This window comes from Planococcus citri, chromosome 1, assembly GCF_950023065.1.
Source record: "Planococcus citri chromosome 1, ihPlaCitr1.1, whole genome shotgun sequence".
Classification (NCBI taxonomy): Eukaryota; Metazoa; Arthropoda; class Insecta; order Hemiptera; family Pseudococcidae; genus Planococcus; species Planococcus citri.
In genome coordinates, this window is record NC_088677.1 from 53,529,830 (window position 1) to 53,554,075 (window position 24,246).

The following is a 24,246-nucleotide window of genomic DNA, read 5'->3' on the forward strand; positions in this document are numbered from 1 at the left end:
AATTTTTTGTGGTGCTTTGGATTGAATTTTTCGGCATGATTTTAAATGGATCTTTTCATGGTGACTTGGAATAATATTTTTCGGGAATGATTAAAATATCATCCTTTAGTTCCCTACAATTTTTCAAAAATGAGGTGAACAAGTTGAAAAAGAATCGAAATCTTAAGAAAATTCGTAGATTTAGAGTTGAACTATTTTTCAAAATCAGTTTCAAATGAGTTGAGTAGATTTATTTTTAACTTTCTTCAAAATGAGTTTAATGGGCAAAGAGTTGACTTACCTATATTTTCAAAGAAAGTTTGTTCAACGTTGAGTGCCCTCACCTTTATCCTCTGTTCAGTTAAGGTGCAAAGAAAAGTAGGTACCTATACTAACAAATGGAATACAAAGTGATTTTCATTCGAATTTTTGCTCGCTTAAGCTTTTAAATATATAGGTACCAAAGAGCTTTAATTTGAAAAATTCGTTAAATTTACTCGAGGAACAGAAAAATGCCCGCAGTTTTGCTAAATACGAGTACCTAGGTAGGTACCTTATACTTTCATTTTCTATTTGCACAAGCAATTAATACAACGGCGTGAAAAAATTTTCGGTTCAGTTTAAAGGTAGGTAATCGCGTGTTTATTAAGCAACCCTAGGGATAGAGCAACGTGAATTTTGCCGGCTTAATTTATAAACTTGAAAGAAAATAAATCGATTGTTGTTAAGTACCTATCAGAAATATTTGCGCCGAGGAAGGAAACTCGCAAGGGGGTTGTTTTTCAGCCATCAATTTACCATAGAAGACCATAAGCATAAGCATTTATGAGATTCTATAAGAGGTGGGATTTCATCCAGTGATAACGTAAGTATGGTATATGTTAAGCTAAAAGATATATAAAAGTGCAATTAGCGGTGCCTATGATGCATGGTAAAAATTAAAAGAAAAGTCAAGGCCGTATGAAAATAGTAAGCAAATGAAATCGACCTTCTTTCTGTTACGTGTGTAGCGTTTTCTACCTTTATATTCGCTGACAACTTATTTGCATTTTATTTCGTTAACTGATCACGCAAATTTCTCGTTTTACTAGTTTTGTTATGGGATTTTTAGGTATTTTTCTTTTGTTTGTAAAAATATTTTATCGCTTTCCTGCGGATTCATGTACAAATACGATATAGGTAGGGGTACAATGGTACATATATACCTATACCAGACGTTGCTGTATTCGATATATTTTTTAAACCAATGATTCATCATTTTGAAATGATTTCTATAGTTCAAGTGAGATAGATTGGTTGGTGTAAAATGTTTACTCGATGGTTTGAGATTTGAGAAATCATTTCTGATTATGCTAATTAGGTATACTTACCTTATAAATAGAACCCCCATTCTGAGCACTTGGATATACTCGAAGAATAGGAACTCAGATTTTCTCAAACTTTTAACCTTTCCTACCTTTTGACGAGTTTATGAAATCGTTGGTAGGTATTTACGTCGCTGATGGATGAAAAAAATCCAATTTAAATTTTCGCAGCTTAATTTCGCGCGGTAAACTACAGTAAATTGACACGATGGTGTGTGTTAATGCGAATGAAATACAGTTGACACTTTATAATACGCGAGTAAATATTGTTAATTGATGGATTGTGTTGTAAGGTAGTTATCTATACTACGTGCTACGCTATTCGAATCAATCAAATATTAATTTTTGTAATTATAATGCAAACTGTGATGGAGATTAATGTGTATCTGTGTCAGCTAAATTGATAAATCATTTGCGCTCGGATTAATGTTCGAAACGTTTGTTTGTATAGCATAAATACCAACCTAACAATTGGAATATCGATAAATATATAATACATACCTACCTATACAATATATTTTTATTTTTCATTATGTATCATACTGATGTGAATATCTACTTGATACACCAAATAAATAATTCACGTATCGAGTTTAAGATGAAATATTGTAAATCGAGACATTACGTCTTCTTCTATAGAAGAGTTTATTTGCTGATATATCGTTGTTATGTGGAAATTTTCTTCAATAAGTCGTAGCCAAGTTTTCTGTGTGTTGCTTCCTCCTTGATTTGATAAGTATGTTTTTAAAAAATATGACCAATGTATAATTTTCAACAAAAGAGAATACTCGATTTGATAGAATATCTGCTCAAATCTACCTACCTACCTAAATAGTCGGAAAATAAAATAGAGAGAGAGAGAGAGAAACGCCTTTACAAATATTTTTATCCTCGCAAAAAACTGCAATAAAGTGGGAAAATATAATGTATCATTCTAACGTTCAAAAATATAGTTATCTAGATAATTGAGCATGATTTTAATTTTAAAGTTTCTCCAAATTGGTAGGTAAAAAAAAACACTCAAACTCTATGTTTTGACGTTATAAAATCAATGAACAGAAACATTAATCTGAAGATTGAAAAATATTTCATCGAATATGCTTCATCAGCATCGACGAAGAAAAAAAATCAAGTTTTTTACTTGGTTGCAAATTAAAAGAAAAACAATAAGTTTCAAGCAAAATTACGAAAGAAATTAAACTGACGTGAAACTGGAAGTTGATTAAACCATTGTATTTAGTTAATTAAGCTAGGTATTGTAAGTGTTAAAATCTTAAGAATTCTATTTCCTCTAACGATCTTTAATTTTATGGAAAAAAAATTGCAGTTCAACATTTTTTGTGGGAATAAAATACATAATACTTAGCTTGCTTTTTTTAGACATCTACTTTTCGCGTTAAATACCTACAATGAGCTCCTTCAATATCTCTAAATATGTAGAACTTTTATTAAAGCATTTCGAGCAATCTCATTCAATTTATTTAAAAAAAATATGAACCTATATGAACATAAAAAACAAAATCAAAACGAAAATGAAATTCGTTCTTCAATGCCTACATAAATAATTTGCACGCTGAAAGGATTAAACTCATTTGAACAGCAAAGAACTAATCTCGTATCACATGTCGAACGATAATTAGTCGTAAATCCTCGCTTAAGTACCTGCATAATACCAGTAATCGTTAAAATAATCCTGGCGAAGTGATGTCAGGCTTAGTGCAGGTAAATTCTGCAAAAGTACGAAAAAAATTGGCACCAACGCGGGAAATTTTGCACACTTGTTGAGAAAGACATATCTTAACACCATATTAATTTTTCTCATCTCTAGGTACGCCACTCGGCTCCCCAGGGGAAGTGAACCCCCTATAAAATCAGTTTTTTGAGAAAATCTCAGAAACCAACGGTAGAAATCGGCCATTTATTATAGGCTCGGCTTTATAGATCACATAGGTATTTTGAAAGCTTTCCAACGGTGTACAATAAAACTAGATTTTTTCAAACGCCGTCTCTAATTTGAGCAAATTTCTCAAAAAATAAGATTTGAAGAAAACCCGAATTTTTCTCTCATCAATAAAAAAGATACTCGTCTATATGGGCTCGTTGGGTGTAAAATTTGAATGCCACTGAAATTAAACAAGGTATATAGATGATTCTTATATGAGACCCTTTCCTCAAATTTGAGAAAAACACTCAATATTTTTGAATTGCTACAAGAAATAAAATCCAGTTTTTTCCTCAAATTTGAGAAGAGAGTACTATGGCATTAGAATTTTAAAGAGCTCAAACACGATTAATTGGTTGAAAAAATGATTCGGCTCATTGTTTGAGAAATTTACTTTTGAGGTGGCGTTTGAGAGAAATCTGGTTTTGTTATACACGAGTCGAAAATTTCTCGAAATTTACAAGCCAAAATGCCCAAACACGGCCAATTTCTATCACTGTTCCTGAGATTTTCTCAAAAAAAAAAAAAAAAAACAAAACTGATTCCATGAGGAGGGTGAGGAGGAAGGATTCACCTCTCTAGGGGCCGATCTGCACACGGCACACCTAAAGATGAGATAAATTAATATAATTATGGTGTTTAGTATGCCTTTCTCAACAAGTGTGTCGAATTTCCCGTTAACGCCATTGGCCAATTCATGTCATATTTGCCTGACTAGTCGACAACGAGACGAGATGGTAAATGCTTTGTGCGCGTTACGAACGTGATGTCGGATTTACGGCGTAACGGTATGCAATTTAATTAACACTTTTCCCCGAATTGCACGTCGATGCGAAGATGGCAGAGGAGGAGGGAACTCAAACGCGAATCATCGCTTAGAGGAATCTTATTACTACGAGTATGATACTGTAACCGGGTAGATCTACGTACGAGTAGAGGAATACGCATATCTACATAATGTATGCTTGTTAAAATATCATGGTCGATATACCGCATTGCGATTGTTAATATTACGCATTTCATGCAGAAAAGAATTAAAGCTGAAACCTATGCACGTATACCGTATAGTTTGGAATTTAAATCGTTTGCTGTAATATTACACATGCATGTATGTAGTATACATAGACATACGTTGTACGTACGTGTATGAACGAATGCGCGTAACGAAAACAATTTGCGGTACACTTTTCAAATGAATGACCGCATTGGTACGAAGTTGAACTCTAATAAGGTTGATTGATCGATAAATTCCATTTAGAATGGGGCAACAAGATGGTAAAATTATTAATGTAATATATTTCGTAATTAGAAACAATTTGAAAATCTATTTAGAGGGCGTTGCTAAATGATATAAATACCGAACGACCCCCGGTGATTATACTATAACGCCTGGAAATAAGCTGCGATGCTACTCGTACCATCTAAATTATGCGTCATTCGCACAAAAATATACCTACCTCAGTGAACTTAAACCTAGATGTGTAGTGCTACGAATAGAATAAATGATGTGTTTTTTTTTATGACTTTACAATAATTCATATTGTTCAGAATTTTCAAACGTACATAAATAAGAAAACAGGTATACTATGGCATCGAGTATCATGATGTCATCAAATTTTAATGTTGGGTACCTACGTAGGTATTGTCAAACTCATTATGACCTTGAATTGAGTGCACGGAAATGATTATTTACGCTGTGAGTTAAAGTGCAGACTTTTTGAAAGAGAGGAGATACGCAGAGGTGCACCGTCGTTGTCGAAAAATCACGATAAAAAATGGAATAGATAGGTATGATTTTGGCTTAAAAAATGTCAAAAATTGATGATTTCATTCAAAAGAATTCGTCGGAATCTTTTCAAACTTCTCAAAAGTGAGATAAAATATTGTGAAATATCAAGTTTTTCCTCCAAGGTCTAAACCCTTTGGAGGTTCTCTAGGATTCCACGTTAGGGAAACAAATTGCCTCAATGGGTGTAATAGAATACCCTGCCCAAGTGCCCAATTGACCAAATCACAATAAAGTTGAGCTTTCAAAGAAAAATCGTATTAAAAAATGAAAGTTTTGAAAAAGCTCAAATCCTTAATCATTTCCAACAAAACAAATTAATATAAATTAGATTTTTTTTTCAAAAATTATTCAACAAACGTGAGTGAAAAAATTTTTACCAAAAGCACTTTCTGAAAATATTTTAAAAGAATTAATTAGGAAAAAAATCGTAATAGCGATAGTGAAAAAGGTCGTGTGGCAGTTTACAATTTGAGCAAAAATAAACATTTGGTAAAAAAAATGTTTTTTACCAAAAAATGAAAAAAAAAACAAAAATCTAGGCCGCTAAGAGAGGATTTTTCATCAAGTCATAAAGTCTTGTCGGAATCGGGCTGAAATATGACACAAAATTTGGTGAAATTGCGAGCTTTGTCGTGGGAGTAATTAATAATAAAAACATATTTTTGGCTTCAAAGCACGAGATGTAGCATAAAATTTTCATTCATTTTGGAAAAATAAAAGTAATTTACCACTTAATAAGATGTTGGAATACGAAGATCAACGCGAAGAGAAATAGTGAAAAAAACACACAGCATAAACGAAATGAAATGACACACTAAACTGGCAGATGAATTACACCTAGATAACTTTTTTGGACTTTTTTTTGGTGTTTGGGTTGAAAATGTGCTTGATCGATAGTTTAGACCCTAAAACAAAAAACAGAGTGAGTTTTTCAAATTTGAGTTGTTTTTGTGGTCAGGAGAGACTGTCAAAGTTGCGAAAAGGGCCGTTTTTGCCCTACTTCACGAGTTCGTAACGACATCCGTATTGTTTTGCGAAAAAAAAACCAAGGTCATTTTTGGATTCTACGCACTTTTTTCAGTAAACTACTTTCCCCGATTTTTGATTTTCGAAGTTTCAAAGGCATAAGACTAATTTTTCTAAATACGAAAAATTCAATTTGAACTTCGGGTGAACACAGTTACGCGCCACGATTACGTGGTGGAGTAACGCCAGCGTCGCGCGCTCCGAGTTTTAAAATATTATACAAATAAAAATCTTCCGTATGCGCTTGAAACTTCAAAAATCAAAAATCGGGGAAAGTAGTTTACTTAGAAAAGTGCGTAGAATCCGAAAATGTTCTTGGTTTTTTTTCGCAAAACAATACTGATGTCGCTACAAACTCTTGAAGTAGGACAAAAACTGACATTTTTGCAACTTTTTGAGAGTCTCTAACTGACCACAAAAACAACTCAAATTGAAAAACCCCACTCTGTTTTCTGTTTTAGGGTCTAGAGTATCGATTAAGCCCATTTTCAACCCGAACACAAATATGCAGTTACCTAGTGTTATTAGTTACTCCCATGACAAAGCTCCCAATTTCGCCAAATTTTGTGTCACATTTCAGCCCGATTTCCAACAAGATTTTATGACTTGATCTTAACGGCATAGGTTTTTGTTATTTTCATTTTTTGGTCAAAGGCATTTTTTTCACCAAGTTTTTATTTTTGCTCGACTTGTTTTCTGCCAGACGACCTTTTTTACTATATCGTTGATTTGATAAGACTTTTTTTCCCTGATTAATTCTTCAAGAATATTTTCAAAAAGTGCTTTTAGTTACTTAATGTTTTTTACTCATGTTATAAATCATGCATTTTTGGATAACTGAAAGAAATAAACAGTAATAGTTACATTAAAACGATGCACTCGGTGCATTAAAACGCGGTAATTTTGGTATAGGAATGAAACGCATTAATCAGTACATATTTAGAGAAGTAACTATTACACAGTAGTGCGGTAACCATTCCATCGCTTTTATTCAACAATATTTAAAAAGTGGGGATAGGTACTATCAATTTCACATTTCTCCACATATCTAAATAATTCTCACTACAACGAATTTTTCTAGACCTAATCTCCCTAAGAAAATTGTCCTACCTGACTGGGATTCAAACCTGCGACCTTTCGTTCCTAACTACCTACGTTAACGACATGGCCGCGAGTAGAATATTTGATTCAGGACCTCGAAGTATTTATAGGTTTTTCACTGTTTGAAAAAAATGATTTCATTGCAGTATGGCCTACTGGATTCAGTAAATCACTACATGGTTCTCAAGTCATGTTTAAGGAATGTAATCATTGCTTACTATAGGATGTAATTATTACCCACCAAATGATGTTTTGAATACCATGTCTGCAGGACTGACTCCCCAAAGAAATGTAATGAGAACATAGAAATGAATTTTGAAAAGTGATGCATTAAATCCATCCTGGTGATGTACTCATTCCATCACTTGATGCATTCTCTGATTTAACCTATGTAATCATTACATCAAAATGAGGTAGTTTGAAAATTACTGTACTGTGTAGTAACCATTGCATCAATTTTGGGACTGAATAAAGCGTTTTGAAAATCATTTCTTTCAGTATAAAGGATTTGAGCATTTCCAAAACTTTCATTTTCCAACATGATTTTTCTTTGAAAGCTCAAGCTGAGTATTCTATTGCACCTTTTAAAGCAATTTATTTTCTAAACATGGGAACCTAGAGAACCTCCAAAGGGTTAAAAGTTTCATATAAAAACAATCAATTTTTTTGGCCAAAGTACCGGAATTTGGTAATTTTTTTTCAGTCTTCAAAAAACTAACATAATGTGAAGAATTTATCGAAATTTTTCCAAAAATCAGGCAAAAAATGATCTTTTTTCCTAGTTTTCAAGTCATGATAATATAATATCAGGAATTCATCACCTCAATTTCGGTGAAGTTAGACATGAAATACAGGTACCCAATTTTTTCTAAGTTTTTAAATACCTTTACCTACATAACTTATTTTACATTTTATAATATCAGGAATTACGAGTAGTAGCATTCATTCCAAGTTTTTGCTGGCTGTAAAAACGTTATCAAGCTGTTCCACATACATCTTCGATGTTACCGATAACAGGTGATGAAGTGGGATGGGGGGGGGGTGTAGATGAAAGTGAACGATTGAATTTCATGACAGGTGTGTACCTACGCTGTCGAGTTGCTAAAGTAAAATGTTAGTGGGATGGTACGAAAGACGGAAGGAGGGTAGTAGGCTATGAATGGGGGGGGGGGTATTGTTATACTTACACAGCCTATAGCATAGTTTCTGCATTTAAATTCAAATAAATCTCTTCTTCGTTATCAGGATCAGGAAAAACTTCATTTCGATATTTCTATTGCTTTCACATTCACATTCACAGTACTTTCTAGTCGTTGCATTATGTATCTCAGCATCTGTAATCTGTAATTTAATCAATCTCAGTGGAGAAAACACTTGTCAGATTATTCATCGGTAACGGTAAAAATTCGTGAAATGGTTTCTTACATTAGAAATTTTATTCGAATTTAACGTAAAGGTACGATCAATTTTTATTCTACGTGGACTATCTTTCATTGAATACTGTCGCATTCAAGTTTATACGAAACGATATTATGGTATAATATTACGTACATTGATAAAACGTCTGTGTAGATATGCATATTCTATAAATCGGTACCAACGTACGCGTACGCGTCTTTCTACGTAGGTACAATGATATAAGGAACATGTAACGTCGTATACGCAATTTAAATGTCAAAATTTCATCAAATAACTTATTTTACTTTCTATATATTGTCAGCTTATCCACGTACCAGCTTTTTATCGTGTTGGAAAATTTTCGCAGACGATATTGAAGTAAAAGCGAGCAAAACGAGAGAAAAAAAGTAAAATCAACCAGAAAAACGAAAATACCGGATGGTATTCGTCAAATATGTAATAATTTAAGGAGATGAAAATGAAAAATATGACAACGTATTGAATAGGTACCCGGAGCGATGCATTGTTGAAAAGTTGAATAAAATAATTAAATTAATAAGATACTCGGCGCTATTATAATAAACCAACGAGCTAATTTAGACGTCGAGATTAACGTGGTTTAGATAGGTCGGTTGCTCTCTTTTTTTTCTCCCCTATGGCAGGTTGAAGCAAACGCATATCATACGTATATACGAACATTAGCTAGCTCGGAATTTAATTTTAATTAGTAGGTGCTCGTAAGTTGGCGTACATGAGGTTTTGGTCGGCACAGCGACAATAAAATTAGCTGCCTATATACATATTTTTCGTTTCAGTTAAGGCTATTTTTACACGTAAAAAATACCGACTCGTTTTTGCGATGAAAAGATAACGCATGTATTAGGTAGTTAATTTCATTTCACGTTGAAACCTTTATCGCCTTTTTCTGCCAGTGGAACTCGGTTCAAGGTGTTATTTTTAAAAAGGAAAAAAATTAGCGGTACCATTAGCGTTCGCGCAACGTAAACGTTTTCATTATTAACTCTGTCAATTAAGCTAGCGCTTTTATAAACTTTATAATTATTTCTTGGCATATATTGGCGTCGCTGAGCGAAAGCGAAATATTACCCACGTTCGTATTTTCGCCAGCTTTTTACCAAATAAAATGTTTTTAGGGATGAGTATTTTTTTTCCTTCCTCGCCGCTCCGCTAAGAATTTAAACAGCTTCGATATTTTCATGGTAACGTATAAATCAACCGAGCAAATTCTTCATTTAATCGGCTTTTACGTCAAAGTTGAAAAGTTTGTCGAAAGACTACGGCCGCGTCGTCTTCGTCTTCGTCTTCGTCTTGGCAGTTAGCTAGGCTTGCGAATTGTATAAAGCAAAACTTAATTGAAAAATGTTAATCCAAATTAAACAAGTCACGGTTAATTACGATTCGAGGAAAAAAATTACGCTTACTAAAGAAGAAAAGGCAGCCGATGAGCAAAAAAGCGAATGTCTCTCGATGAAAAATCATGATTAAGATGTTTCCAGCGAATATAATGAAGATACAAAATTTAACAGCCGAGCTTTCATTGTAACTTTTCCTAACGTTATCGAATCGTGTAATTTTTTTTCTTTTCATAAAAGATGTGTTGTCGGTCGCAGTTCACCGCCTTGTATGCGCTAATGCAGCTACCCTAACTATACACAAGTGTAAAGAGGTTTGCCAACTCTCAGATTTGAAGAGACGTGCTCATTCAACCGTATAATGTAACCCATTCTATATTGCAGATGGACCAAATTTGTGTATCGTAACCTATTTTATACGAGAAATTTTCTTTCCCTTGTATGGTGAAAATTTGAAAGAAACTAGGAAATTTGTACAGTTTAAAGCACTTCGTTGTTCGTTTTGTTCCGAAGTCGAAATTTAAAGTGGTTGAAATTTGTTTTAACTTCCTGGCACTTGAAAAAAGTTCTACAAAATAAATCAAACTGACGAATGAAAAAAAGTTTACTGAAACGAGTTTTCAACGAAAGTCGAGAGTCTGGTTTTTATTGGAGTCAACGACCCTTTCGATGAAATAATGCAAAAAAGAATTCGAAGTGGCGTTTGGTCCCTTACAATTGTCTTACATGATTATATAATCTTCATGGCTGTGACAATAATGGACATCCTTTCTCCAGCCTAAAATCGCCGTGTCCATTTTCCACTTCTGACTATTGGGTTGATTTAGATCTCAATGGTGGACATATGACAGATTTCAACCAATGTAGTGTCTGCAGAGTTTCAGATGATGGTTAAATTGTTATTTACTCAAATCCAGGCTTCGTACCCAAACGTATTTGGTGGACTGGTTTCAGACTACTTTCAGAAAATGACGGTGCTGAACAAATGAGAACCAACAGTACACAGTCACTGAAAAACAAACAATTCCAATCCAAACTGATCTATGAATAAGAATTCGCACATCAGTTTTACTTAATTTTTATGATCTGTTTTCCGAAATATTTCAATTAAAAAATAAATAGGAAGTTTGAAAGTGGAAAACAAACGAAAAACAAGAGAAGGAAAAGATCTTGAGACTATAAATCTCGAGCTTTCACTTCATTACCATACTTCCTTCTGTCATATTTTACATGAGAGGTATTCCAACTAGAAATTTTTTATTTGGACATTGCTGAATTGAAAGAGCAGTTGAATATACCTACCTATCACACTAGCCAAAATTTCAAATGCCTAAAGTACATTATTGTATTTTTCAATTTTTGGTGAATTTTTAAAAATCAAGTTTGTGTCACAAGATGCAAAAAAAATCAAAATTTTCCCAAATTGACTCGGAAATCCGAAATTTAGTATGATACATATATACCCTATCGATAGTACGAGTAGATTCTTTCGAGCTGTTATGATCAGTTGTGAAGCCTCCAAAAGATTTTTCAAAGTCGAAAATTCTCACAAAATTTAGGAATTTCTTAAAATTATTTTTTATTTAGATACCTAAGTGATAATTTGACCCAAAATATGAGTGAAAATGATTTATCGGAAAAATCAACCCTTTCCAAAATTACAGCAAGGATCGAACTTTGAAAATTTCAAAAAACAACACAAAATTCGTACTTCTATTTTCAACAAAAAACAGAGAGATTCAACAGCCATATTGCAGCTTCAAATAAACGCGTGTAAACATGTAGAAAATGAAAACAGATGATAATAGGAAATGACCGAATAGACTGGGCAATGTTACAACAGAAAATATGTGAAGATAATAAATACGGTTGTGAAATCCTTTTCACGGTTCTTCATACTCGTATTTACGAGTACAACACAAAACCATCTGACACAAGTAACCAAATCCCTTTCTATATAAAGATATATATTATCCAACCGACAAAAATATTTCTTTTAAAAAAATGCTCTCATTTCTCACAAGTTTTAAAAAATGTCAATTTTAAAATGTGAAATACCCTGAGGAAAAATCGAACATAGGTTCTCGTACTTATACCTACCTATAGATACGATTACGATAAATTCTTCAACGTTTCCCCTCCCCCCCCCGCCTAATCATTATTCGTGAATTTATTATTTTTACTCGTTTGGATTTTTTTTTTCGCAAAAAGTTTTCATATACAAAAGTTGCACGTATTCGTAGACTTTTTATTCACACTAAACTTTCCAAATAAACTTTCCATCTCGATAAGCTTCGGCGCCTTTTAGTAAAAAGTCGGTTAAATAAGTATTTCTTAAAAAGTTGCCAAGGAAGCTCGCGAAAATCAACGAATTTGATTTGTACCTATTATTGTTAAATTCTTCGACAATCGGTTAGTAACTTTATGCACTTACTACAGGTAACGAAAAGTTCAACGCAAAAGTGGTTGCTTTTTATGAACCTAGCTTGTAAGTAGGTTGATGATAAGAAGGTAAATGAAATCTTTAAATAGATATATAATCATTCTAAAAAAATTTCAAATTTATATTAAAAAAGTTTTAGACCTTTTAATATCACTCTAAGATGTATTTTTCCACTCGACAATAGTCCATATACGCAGAATTTGGAATAAATCCCAATCAGGAGGCACTTCTAATATCAGACGCTTTGTTTTCATCAAACTAAAAATACAAATTCCGACTTGAAAAATTTATTCACCAAAACGACGCTGACTCCCACTCGTACAAAAATCCTTCAAGTACAGTACCTAGCGAACACAGTACATATTTATACGACTACACAAAACGTTCAAACGTTAATCGAATTTTGAACACACATTAAAAACGTTTTTTCAAAAGCCTTCATCCGCATTTCTGTCATTTCGTTGAAAAACTCCAGCCTTCTTGTCATTTACAGTGATAGTCATAAATCAGTATTTTTATGCTCAAATGACGTCACTCGACAAACGAAAAGCAAATCAAACGAAACTTACGAGTCGTAGTCGTCAGCAAAACTTAGCCTTTTCCCAAGTAAGTATGTACATCAACCTTGACGCTAAGAAAAATCGCCTCATTTCATTTTTCATCCGCTTTAAAGGGTTACATTGACGAATAATGCGCAATAACGTCTTAAAAACCGACGATACTTGTAACTAAATTAATAGCCAATTGGAAATATCACCAAAATGATTCATTCTGTTAACCATGTTCAAGAGTCGATGTTACATTACGTTATAACTTTTGATTTCATTCGACGCTTGGCTTAAATAATGTAGGTAACACTTTGTACTAAAAGATTATTCGATTTATTCGTGAGTCGATTGAGTTGAGTTGATAACGTACCGAAAATCCGAGTGAAACCGTTTAAACGAAAAACCATATTACCTACATAGTTCGTATACTTCATGTCTCTCACGATCATTGTACCTAAACCTAGGGGATCCTTTTTCTCTCCTTTTTTTTTCTAATGGTATCTCGCAGCAATCATTTCCTCTAACCTTGAAAAATCTACAGGAAAATGTGGTGTTCTTCATATAACGTCGTATATTTAAGCTCGCTTGACAAAAAAACCACACACACACACCTTGTAATAAAAGTTTTCGCTAGATTCGTTGACTGACATAAATCTAAGGTACTTCCTTTAGAAATTGTGCATGAAGTGGGTTTTCCTTATGAACAGAAAAATTCCCCAACATCCATTATTTTTCATTTTAAAGCTTAATGTTTAAAGGTTTTTAGTATAAAAACGGTGTTATTTATGAATCTGCGAGATAACACACACATTCGCATAAAATCACAATTGTTTTTAAGCGTACTATACCTAAATCTACCTATACACTTAACTACACCTCTTAGATTAAAATTTAATTTATTAATTTTTTTTTAGCCATTTTTCGCCTCATTGAGATTTACACGTTAATGAATTCATATAGTACGTAGAGAGAAGAAAATTTTCACGCTCGAATAAACGTAAAAAAGTACTTTTAATTTGCCCCCCGAACAATTCTACCTTTACCTACCCTGAAAGAAGTAGGTACTACAGTCACGTACTACAAATAGTGCCTAGTATTCTGCTAGTATAACTACTTCGTAAGCATATTTCTTTTATACAGTTATATTAGCGTTGATTCTTAGCCAATTCGCGAAAAATGGGAAAAGTTCGCCACTTTTTTGGCACGCTGTCGCGCCGTAGTAATTTGAAATTATCGCGAATATTTACATCAATTTTTCACACACTGCCAACAACGTTAATTGAATTTACATAGGTAGACGTACTTTTAACCGTACCGAATGCACGCAAGATTTTATGTTTTTAACGTAAAAGTCGACGCGTAATTTTCTGCATAAAAAATACCAGAAAAGGGAGAAAATTCTATAAATGCAGCAGCGAGTAGCTTGGTTAGTAAAAAATGTTGAGGTTTCGATGAATGACAAATTAAATAGGTACCTACCTAATCGATTAATCTGTTATAATCGACTTGTCATATCAGATCTGTTCAGACTTGATTAGATCCTAATCATTTTGCTCTGGAAATTCAAAACTGTGTTGTAACGGAAATGCAGATTTTTACTTCATCATCCTCCCTTCCTTCTAGGTCCCAATTGAAAAAATCACGTCAGATTCGTGATCCACAAATTTGAGAACATGTTTATTTTTAGACACACCATTGCACAGAATTGTGGTGACATTTTTCATCTTTAGTGACTCCTCCATGCACTCCTCCCACCACGTTAATCTAAAAAATGATGATTTCAGGATGGAGTTGAAATGAAGAATGTAAATGTGTTCCAGATTTTGTCAATTTTAATGGAATTTATTTTATGATAGGGTCTGAATTATAAGATCAGATGACACTTTTTCCATCCCAAAGATCAAGATGCAATTTTTAGCTCAAAATTCTTCAAAAATTCTCAAAAAACAGTTTTGGGATAAAAACTCTCTAGAAATGCCCAAAAAATATTTTCACCGCAATATTTGAATTTCTTTCGAAATTTTAACCCATTTTGATGCGTTGTATGGTTATTTTTGAATAATTTTTTTACAGTGTATTTTTAGGTAAGTACTTAAAATTGTAGGAGGAGTGACTTTCAAAATTTGACCGCGCTTTATTGTTCCAGCTGTTTTGGAAAACTTTGGTTTAATGGGTATGGAAAAAACTTCTTTATGCCATGGATATGAATGCCATGGATATGAATTTTTGTACCCCCTATTTGATGATGTCTGCGTGCCATTTTTGTGCTAAAATTTTCCAAAAAAATTACTCCTGGGGAGGAGGCTCTAGTGTCCCATTATGCAAATGCCCAGCTGAAGTGAACATATATTTGAAGTGAAGAGAGTATCCGTTAAGTATTAACATTTAATACAAATATCTCCTCACAAGCCAACTTGGAAAATGGGAGATTTTAATATTCCATCTCATGGTGCATTTCCAAAAATCCACAATATACGTTTTCTGACATCTCAGGCTAACATCTGGAAAAAACCCAAACGAACACTTTTTGCTGGTTGTACAGTAGACTGTTTTAACTCAGCTAAAAACAAAACAAAACAGGTTCAAAACGATTACCTCTTCTGCAAACATCACTGCCTTCCAAACATGAATTGAATTCGAGCATGTTAATAAAATTGCCTAACCAGTTCGCCGTAAATACGGAATTCTTGATGATTCAAATCAACTCAAATCTAAAACGAACTGAGTGTTCTTATTTCACTCAATTTTTTGAAACAAATGTGCTCGCAGAATTTTAAAAAGAATGAATAGAAATTATGAAATTAGCACTTACCTAATTTAAATTTTAAAAGGTTGAATTTGAACTTTCAAGATGAATGTTCAGTTATCTAAAAATTTGAAAAAATTACAGTAGGTGAAGAAAGACACACGTTTATTTTCGTTGAATAAAATTAATCTTCAAAATGTAATTTCATCGTCCTCGGAGTCAAAAAGGTTTTAAATTTTTGGTCAAAATTCAAAAAAATTAAAGTGGCATATCGGTGGCTAATTAATTTGACAGTGCTGAGTATTATTGGTTTATTTTTAGGGATCCAACCCCCTTAAATCCTGTACAGATGCCTTTGAACATGCTCATGGAATACATGGGTGCCAATTTTTTAATCATTATTGTAAATTTAAAAAAATCGAAAAAAATACTTTTTTTTTGCAATAATGACCAAAAATTGGCGTTATTATTGTAAGTACTTATGTACCAAAATATTCCTTCAGTTTCAAAATGATAGCTTTCGATGTTTTGGAAATTTTGGAGTACTTATTAAGTAAATTATTACAAAATATTTGAGGAAAAAAAATTTCTAGTCACGAATTTAAAATAAGCCAGCAGAACTTTTAAATTGATCTTGAATTTTGACGACAACGATCTAAGTCGATACAGCATTTAAAATATCATCTTTTGAAACGAAGCCATTTTTCCAAAATATCACTACACGTACGAGTAATTACATTTCTCACTCTGCCTCTCTCTTGAAACTGACAATAATACCTATCTACATTAAAACCTACCTAATAACATCGCTACATTGAACGATAACGTTTCGCACTTCATGGATTAGGTAGCGTAGATTTAAAACCATGAAAAAAGCTTTCAAAATTCAAACTTTACTTCGAGTTTTATACCTTTTTTCATTTTGTTGCTGAGAAAATCAGTATTATGCAAATGGTATTCGTCTTCTTTCACATTGATTAAATAAGTAGATAGATAGTATCTAAATAAGATATCCAATTATGGAATTCTTGGCGATGAAGCATCGCATCGTTTATAGTTCCATTTTGAAAAACGTACCTAGCTTTTCCGATTCATTTAAAATATCGGATTAATTTGTTCACAGTGCTCGTTAGAGGTTGAAGAAGAAAAAAGAATAACTAGATTTGTTTAAAGAAAGAAAAGAAAAAAAATACGAAAGAAAAAGTAATATCTTTAGAGAGAAACTAAAAAGGAAGAATGATTGTGTACAAATTGAATGGACAATAATCGTGTAAGAAAACTGAGGAAATCTTATTTGATGTAATAGATGCAAGGTGAATTTATATAGGAGATCATACCAGACGCAAAGAGCACCTTAAGGAAAAGTAATTCGTAGCGAAATGAGTAAAAGTTACTTTTGCTATTTTGTAGAAGGATTTACCATTTCGTTAATTGAAATTTGTGCGGTATCGTCGATGATTTTCAATTTGAGCCACAGCGCGGCGTTGGCGAAAGAGAGTGCGGGGATGACGAAGGAAACTCTACGTGTATTTTCAGGATGGTTTTTGACTCGAGGATGGAAAGAAGATGAGGATTGAGGAAAAGGGAGAAGCGAGTAGAAGAAAAAATAGAGCTATTAGAATTAAATTTTCATCTACGAGTATGTCGCCCTTTTTGGAGCGCGCTTTAATAGACAACAAATCTCTTCGACAATTGGAAAATATAATTTAGAGGTTAAGAAAAATTCTGCAAGTTGATTGGAAGATGCGCGAGCAACCGCTTACGAGAAAGTGGTACGACTACGACGAGACTCGGAGCGGAGGAGACGAGAACGATGCATGTACGAGTACGAGTAAAACCGACGGTGGCGTCAGCGAGACTTGTACATGCGGTCGAGAAGGTTTTTCCTGTCTTCGTTGTTATCGTCGTCATCAAGTTAGTTCACACGTTCGAATTTGCACGTAAAAGACGTGTTCGAAAAAGGCGAAATTGTTCGCAACGTTGGTGTGCGGCTCGCTCATTTTTTTGGTCGCCTTTTCTTTTATTTTTTTCCCCATTTTTTTTTTTTTTTTTTTGTTGACTGTCTCGTTATTCGACCAATTGCAGAGTGTACAAATCGCATATTGGTAGTCGCTTTCTGGTGTGGAGCGGCTGTCCAAGACGCGCGCACTCCGTACCTCGTCAAAAGTCACGGCGCGACACACGTTCTCTTCGAGGGTTCGCAATTTCGCGTTTTGGCGCGTTCGGCGGACCCCGAACTCTCCTTTAGCCCAGCAACAACCGCCACAGTCCAGACAGAGCGCCAATTCGTCCGGAATATGCAACGAAAGTGGCCCGTCTAATTTAGAATTGTCCGATACTAATTCTACTTATGGAACTACGTACGTATATTATCATCATCATCAGCATCATCATCCAGCAGCTTTGTTGTTGTTGTTGTTGCTGTTTTTTATCTTAGATTTTCGTCCATTTCGCTAGAGTAATAACGTATTATATACGTATCATGATCAAGTAGTTTTGCGTTGGTTTGGTTTTTGATTTTGTTTTTTCGTTTTTTTTGAAAAAATAAAACCCATCGGTCGTTTTTGAAAAAAAATGCTATTCTAGTCGCCGGTTGTTCGTATTTTATTGCCGAGTTAACATTTAGAGATACACTTACAGTGTACAAGTATATCTAATTTGTCGTCGACGAGATTTGTTCTCTTCGGAAAATGACACCAGTTAAATGCTAATCAACCGTAGTCGTGCTTGAATGTTGACTCGTTCGCGTATGTAAATATTTACCGCGAATTTTAATCCGACGATACAATGGCTTCGCAATCAGATAACATTAAGTGACGAATACCGAATTCCTCGCCACCATCCATCCATCCATCCATCTATCTGCAGCGAGAGTAGCGAACCCGAATCCGACCATTCTTCCGTTCAAATTCAATTTTCACCCAGAGTACTGTTTTCTTTACACAATTGTGCGCGTTTAAAAGTGAAGCCGAGTTAACCATTACACAGTGCTTTCGGACGTAATTTATTTGTACGCAATTTATGTCGTTGAAATTGAGCCAATTTTAATTTCATCTAGAATTTTTACTCTCCGAATCGATGGTTCGAATCAAACTGCCGCTGGATTCCCGTCCGTAAATTTGTAATTTTCCTCGCATCCATACCGGTAATTTCTGTTCAGCATTTTCTATTTATCTAGATCGCTGCACCATAACCTTACTTATGATATCTAATGTTGTAGATGTATCTACTTATATACGTATAGACGCAAACCTACCGCAAATCAATACATATATAGGTAGATACTTGAACGAGAAGTAGGGTCGATCGAACAAGCATGCTTGAAAAATTTTTCATGATGTAATTTTTTTTAGTGGCACTCAACTGAATAGTAGCCATTTGATGTAGCTAAAAATATGAATTCAAATTTTTTAAAAGAATTTTAATATCGGTTTTGAATAAATTTCAATGCTTCTCAGTCATAATAGTGAACAACTGCGCATCCATTTAGGATCGGAGGGTAGTCTGACAGATTAATTTCAGGATTTTCATATTCTTGTCTTGAGCTACATAATTATTTAAATTTCCACAATTATTGCGAAAAATCCCTGTAATCCGCCTCGAATCCACTTTGGAAAAAGAGCTTCTCAAAAAATGGATTTTTTCAAAGATTTCAACCCCCCCCCCAAAAAAAATTCTACATAAAATGATGAAAGATCACCAAACGAAGTGAGCACCTAAGTATTTTGATGATTTGAGACTAAAACACACAAAAATAAATCCAACTCCTCGTCTTAGCCGCTTCCCCTCCCCATCATTCATTAGACCCGAAGAAAATGGTAAATTCTGAAATACGAGCACTTGTCCCACCATTTAAACGGGAACTGGAAAAAGATTAGGTAGAACTTTCTGAGTGGAAGGGAGGGGAGGATCGACTTCGATTCAATCATGTACCTATGAGTAAGCAGCTAAGCACCTACAATTATAAGTATATGTGAAAGAAACGCCAAAAAATTAAAAAATCTCATCCACTATAGCTCGGATATATCGAATTGGATAGAAAATAAACTCTTTGAAGTCACAGGTCCAGGCACCTATAGAAAATTTAATCGACCGTTTAAAATCATCTTGAATGGTGTTTACTTTACAAAATGTCATTTTTCATTTGCCACTTAGTTTTGATACTAAAAAATAAAAAAAATATGAGGGAAAAAAGGAATTGAAAGCGGCAAGTACGAGTATATTTGCTCGAGACGAATAAAGCAATATTTCGTGAGATCGTTCAAAGCACAGAACAGATTGTAGTAATAAGCTGCGCTTTTCAGAATTTCGTAAAAAAAAGGAAGAAAAAAAAGAAAAAGAAATTAAAGCGGAATAACAGCTTTGCTAGGGAAACTTCAAAAACATGGCAGGCGTTTGAGTGGGTTTTCATTAAAACTTTATATTTTACTTGGAGTAGGTATGCGTGTGTGTGTGTTTTTTTTAGAATTAATTTTCAACGCGAGAGGGAGGGTGTTTTCTTTATGTATCATACTATACAGTCGTTAATTGGTTTTAAAGGAAGTTACTTTATTTTTTATTTTGAAATACTTACTTGAAGTGTTATTATGGTATAAAAATACGAGTATATTAGAAAATTTTGTTATAAACATTTTCTTTGAAAGCTGCGATACCTACTTTTTCGTCAATTTTTGGGATTGTAATGAACAAAGAGGTCGAACTCGGTTGATTTTTCTTCATTTTGATGACCGCTGAATTAATCAAAATCACGTTACATTTTCTTGAAGGCTAAAGAGAGTTTTTGATTAGAATTTATAGAATACCTACTTATCTTCATTTCAACAATAATAGAGTGGTTTTCATTTTTTTTCCCGTGGTCTTATTCTGGTGTCTCTGGTTGAAGGTTGAAATCTCTTATTTATTTTATTTTTCATTTTTTTTGAAAACGTTAAAAAATACTCGTACCTAATTTTTTCTTAACAACTAAGAAAAGTATACAAACTTGAAATCGAAACCAAACAAATATACCTAGGTTTGAAAAGCATCTGAAATTGAAATAAAATTACCGGATCGTTTATTCCATTTGTTTATTTATTTTTTATACAACTATACGTTGAAAGATGAAGGAGAGAGACCTATTCGTGAAAAACCAAAAAAGCATTGTGCTCGTGAAGTATAATACGAAAAAAAAGGTGCTAGGTTATTTTTTCTAGCATCTAATGAAGGTGGAAATAAAGTTTATGATTTCGAGTGTGGAGAAAAATGTAGAAAATAGGTTTAAAATTTGCATACAGCGAAAGCGATACAAAAAATATGGGGTAAAATTCGAATTATACGAGAGAAAATATTTTGAATAATTCATAAACGTAGACTTATTTATTTTCGGTTCTTAAACCTTTACTCTTTTTTTTTCCATATGTACCTACCGATCACGAGGATAATTGACGATTAAATTATAAGCCGATTATTTTAGCAATATTTTTAAATATACCTACCTGGCTACTACATAAATAGCTCTATCTGGGAACAGATGTGGGACGTGGGTCCTATAAATTTTCTGCAACGAGTACGTAGGTAAATTGAAATCGATGTGAGAAAATATATGAGGGCTCCCGGTGTTATAAATATTCATGGCAGCGTATCGATGGCGCGATATTTTTGATTTTTCGTACCCATCTAGCTTTTATTCGCCTATATAATATTCTATGTAGTAAGAGTTACAGTTGGTAGTATTTGCATGGCGATGATGTTTAAGGTGATTGTACGTACCTACCTACAAGTATGATGAGGTAAATTGATAACTTCGACTAGTGCACAGTCTGATGATTGGAAACGTCGTCGCGTCTCGTGTCGCTTGTTAAGGGTAATTCCTATGGATGAACACGACTGAAAAATATATATCAACGTTGTATATTTATCGAATCTGTTTTCCGTTTGATAATCTCATGAAAATGAACTAAGTAGGTATACATATGTATATACTCTCGATGCAATTGATAATCTTAACAAGGTTGAAAATTTAACGAGAATAGGCTACATTATGGAAAAGCTATGCGGGTTCACGTGATGTGCCACCGAACTATACCTATACGATTATCAATACAATACCTATATATGTTTGGCATCGGTTAATATTATCTCGTATCGTTTGTTTCATTAGCCGAGGTTTAAATTGGTATGTTTATTCGTTCAACAATATAAGCTCGAGCTCATATTCGATGCTCTTTTTTCATACATGATGATAAATGAGCTATCTGTTGGCTGCCAAAAGTAAACGGCATGTTTTTGGAAATGAAGCTCTAATAAAGTTGTAATGAAATGTTTTTTTTTTTTTTTGTGGAGTTGAGGGCTGAATAAGTGAGTGGCATTAAATTCCCAACAGGCCTCTAGCCAATAAGAAAAATTGCTGAGGGTTTAAGATAGTGAAGAGGGAGAGGTTTTACACTATTACTTATGTGTTGGAGAATCTGTTACCAATGCAGACATTATACTTCTAAAAACTACTGAAGAATTTTCACAACTCGTCTGTTCAAGTTAGGCTGAAATTTAGCTCACCAAAAGAGCATGTCACCTGACACTTTGGAACCAAATTTTGATCTACCAGACGTGATTTATTGATTTTTGGTGAATTTTTGAAAATCTTTGGGCCAAAAATGCGAAAAAATCACAATTTTACCAAATTAACACAGAAAGCTACAATTTGGTGTGTAACCTATTTCGATCCTTCGAATCAATCTAGAACGATTGTAAACTTACCTACCTACCTAATGCTAAGAATTCTCACAAAAAAAAATGCAAAATCAAATAGGTAACAAATTGTTCCATCTTTAGAAATGTTAATGATGATGGGAAAGGGTGAGTTTTTCAATCCTTGACAATTTAGTTTTTTTGAAAACTTTGACTTTGTTTTTATCCTGATTTTCTTTTTAAAATTTTGTGAAAAGAAAATGAAAAATTAACCACATACGGGGTACAAAAGTTTGAAACTCAGTGAAATATTCTATAAAAACGTGAAAAATTCTCTAGAACAGCGGAAAATTCCCTTTAAAATCCCTAAATACCTATACCTACTTTTTATGCTACAGGTAAAATATGCAAAAAAATTCGCTTACAAATTGGGCTCATTTTACCAGAAATTTTATGAATCGTGGAGATGATAAAGAAATTTCCTATCCCCTATAACTATAGCGCCTTCTGGAGAAGAGTCAATTTCTACCCTAACCTCCCTGATGCTATCTTTTTAATGGAAAGAGTAGGGAACTACCATTCTGATCCAGAAACGCATTTTAGGGGGTTTTATCTCAATATTTGCTCTTTAGATGAAAAAATGATGCACGTAGAAGTATCATTCCATCCGTTTGCAAAAATTCATCAAATATCTAAAAATTCAATTTCAGCTGCTCATTTTACGTAATATTTTCAAGTTCGACTAAAAAACTCTTTCAATGAGCGAAATTGTAGCTCAATTTGTGAAGAATTTTGTGAGTTTATTTGAATTTTTCAATAAAAGGTATACCTAACTACAATTTTCAAGTCATAGTACTATTTTCTCCTCATCCTAGAATTTTTAGTCCCCCCCCCCCCCAATGTCCTCATGCTGCTTGTAAATAACCCTTCTACTTCCATCCAATAATTATGCAACATCTTTTGAGTCTGTGTAGGCAAATTTGCCTAACCTACAGGTTTCAGGAACAGTGATTAATTTACAAAAAGTTGCGTGCATAATGTACGTAGACGTACCATTTCACCAACAACTGACAAAAAAAAATGAAGTCAGTGGTGCCAAATGAGCAACTTTTCTCAATTTTGAAATGGATATTATTACAAAAATAAGTTTAAAAACAAATTTTAAATTTTTTGAAAAATCAACTTAGGTACTGAATAATTATCTAGGTATGTTTTTATTTCGAATCTTGAAGCTTCAAGTACCTACCCAAGTATTTTGGTACACCCTGTATATTTATGAATCTTTCGACATAAACTTGAAGTTATCGCTATTTACCCTACGAATCTCTTGCTTTTATCAAGTTTTCAAAATTTCTTCCACTTTCTTTCGACAAATTTTATAGGTAATCAACTAATCATATTAGGTAATAAAAAAAGGAAATTCGTCTTTCTTTTTTCTGAATCTAGATTGTTAAAGTGAACAGAATTTTGATCATTTTTCGGTGATCGTTCGAGGTACGAGCCAATTGAATTTAGGCTACAGGGCGGTAAGTCTAAAGAATGATACATTACTACACTCCCGTGTATGTATGTTTTTGATACACGCAGTAAGCTTACGAATATTCAGAAAAATATACAAATAGACCTAGAGATACTTATATACGTATACGGTTACTTTCCTACCTTTTGAAATATAAAAGCTAAAGGAACTATACACGTTCACAAAGACAACGACGTAAAAAAGGATCTTTGATGTTTTGTATTTTTAAAATACAAGTTTTTTGACCCGAGTATTATAAGCTATTTCATTTTCATTTTTATTCCTACTATGTATACCGAGTTATTCAGCCTGCGGAGGAAATTGCTGTATGTGTCATTTTTTCAATATATGA

The 24,246-nt window shown here is 33.5% G+C and overlaps 1 protein-coding gene across 3 annotated transcripts in view; it reads left to right on the plus strand.

The window, feature by feature from the left end:
- The window catches only part of Ih (hyperpolarization activated cyclic nucleotide gated potassium channel Ih), a 148,832-nt gene that overhangs the window by 20,052 nt on the left and 104,534 nt on the right, over positions 1-24,246 (plus strand). Inside the window, exon 1 of one of the 3 annotated variants that reach the window (XM_065346186.1) lies at positions 17,824-18,069. The exons of the other annotated variants lie outside the window; for them this stretch is intronic. The gene's annotated coding sequence lies outside the window, so the exon portion shown is untranslated. Of the gene's footprint in view, positions 1-17,823; positions 18,070-24,246 lie in introns of those variants that run through there. 3 annotated transcript variants of the gene reach the window in all.